The sequence below is a fragment of the Crocodylus porosus genome, unplaced genomic scaffold, assembly GCF_001723895.1.
Source record: "Crocodylus porosus isolate Cpor-Errol unplaced genomic scaffold, CroPor_comp1, whole genome shotgun sequence".
Lineage (NCBI taxonomy): Eukaryota > Metazoa > Chordata > Crocodylia > Crocodylidae > Crocodylus > Crocodylus porosus.
This window is the reverse complement of record NW_017728937.1, coordinates 5,970,952-5,972,880: the sequence shown is the minus strand read 5'-3', so window position 1 is coordinate 5,972,880 and position 1,929 is coordinate 5,970,952. Positions and strand designations below refer to the sequence as shown.

The following is a 1,929-nucleotide window of genomic DNA, read 5'->3' as shown; positions in this document are numbered from 1 at the left end:
GGGGGTGTGGGTCAGGGGCCTGCGTGTATGGCAGTGCAGGGGGGTGGTGTATGTATATAGTGGGGGGGGACTTGCCCTGTGAACACCATACACCCTCCTGCTCCTGGCAGTGCAGCCAGGCGCCACGTGGTGCAGGAGCAGCTGGCAGGCATACAGGACAGCGGTCAAAGCTGTAGTACGCAGAAGCTTCTGCTTGGGTGGGGGAAGGAGTCTGGCAGCAGGGTCAGGCGGGCATTGCTACTGCATACTGCCGGCTCCCCTTGGGTCCTACAGGCTCTGGCTCCTGTCATCTTTGACAGGCAGCTAGGAGCAGATAAATATAAATTTTCTAATTTTTTAGGGGCCTGGCAGGCTGGATCTAGCCTGTGGGCTGTATTTTGCCTGTCCCTGCATTACAGCATCCTGACTTAGGCGCTCACAACCTTCGGTGTCTGAGCTATCTAACTATGGGCTGCTTGTGAACATAGAATCAAAATCATAGAACCAAAAGGGGCCTGTACGATCAAGTCCGGTCCCCTGCTGTAGGTAGGAAGTTACTGGGCTCAGATGAGTTCAGCAAGGTGCCTGTCCAGCCTTGTCTTGAACACCTCCAATGAGGGTGACTGTAGCACCTCTGCTGGGAGCATGTTTCAGATTCTGTGACGCTTGCAGAGAAGCTTTTCCTTGTATCCAACCTGAACGTACTCTCTCTTAGTTTATGCCCATTGGTCCTTGTCCTCCCTTGAGATGCCCTCCTGATAGTTGCTCCGTTCAGGAGGGCATAGTTGTGATAAATCCTGCTGGGTTTCCTAGCACGTTTTTTTTGCAGGCTTTGCTCTATCATTTCCCTCAGAGAATGCCAAGTTAGCAGAAATCTTCAGCCTGCAGGGCTGTGCTAGCACTGGGGCTTTGCTGGAATAGCTCTGTCTTGGACAGAGTGTGTGTATAATCTCTTTCTTAACTCCCTCCCCCCCCACTTTCTTCCTGCTGATCAAGATTTGTCAGCCCAGCTATGGCATGTAGACCAAACTTCTTCCTCTTGATCATGGGGTGGAAGGGGAGACCTGAGACCAGGAGCAGACTCAGCTTGGGGGAGGGGTACAGATGGGGCTGGGCACTGCCTGTCCAATGGCTCAGTTTATGCTGCTTGGTCCACTGTCTCTGAAGAAGCCAGGATGCTCTAGCACAGTGGCCAGACCCTGGGAATTGAGTAACCTCCCTACACCTAGAGAAGCAACAGGGAGTAGTGGCTGAAGTGACTGCTTTCTTCCTCCAGCAAAGCCACTCCCCCCCATGTGGTCTGTGAGGAATCAAGTCCTAGGAGGGACTTGGTATGCAAGAAGCAGGCTGGGGCATGACAGGAGCACATAGACTGGAACCATCTGGAGATGGCAGCTTATGAGGCTAGGAGGCCAAAATAAGGTAAGAGCAAGGCTTGCAATTGGCTAGGAGGGGTACAGGCTGCCCTTAGCCATTGCTCTCCTGCTAATCTGCCTCGGAAGTGCCTTGGCCTGGTGCTTCCAGCTCAGGCCTGTTCTCTGTTCTAAGCCGAGCAATCCCCCCTCTGGCCTGTGTGCACAAAGATGTAGTTAGCCATGTTAGTCTGAAGTCAAGTAGAAAGCAGAGTAGATTTGCACCTCAGGCATCAAAGTAGATATATATGGCACTAGGCTGACACCCGCTCCATCATATGTACAGAAGGCACAGTGTGCACATGTACTTTGGTTGATCACTGAGGTGCAACTCCACCCTGCCTGCTAGCATGCCCTGGCAAATTGCCCATGGTGTATCACCTCAGCCGAGGTGACTGCGATTGCCTGTGGCCGGTCCCAAGCACTTGGCCGGCTGGGCAGACCCTGCGGAAACGGCCGGGAGCCGGGCCTTGTGAGGCACGGCCCCCGGCGAGCGCTTGAGGCGGCTCCTCCAGGGCGCGGGGGGAAGCGGAGTCCT

At 54.4% G+C, this 1,929-nt stretch overlaps 1 long non-coding RNA gene across 1 annotated transcript in view; it reads right to left on the bottom strand.

Moving 5' to 3' along the window:
• LOC109318227 overlaps positions 1 to 1,929 on the bottom strand; it is a 6,114-nt gene that overhangs the window by 2,708 nt on the left and 1,477 nt on the right. The window lies entirely within an intron of this gene.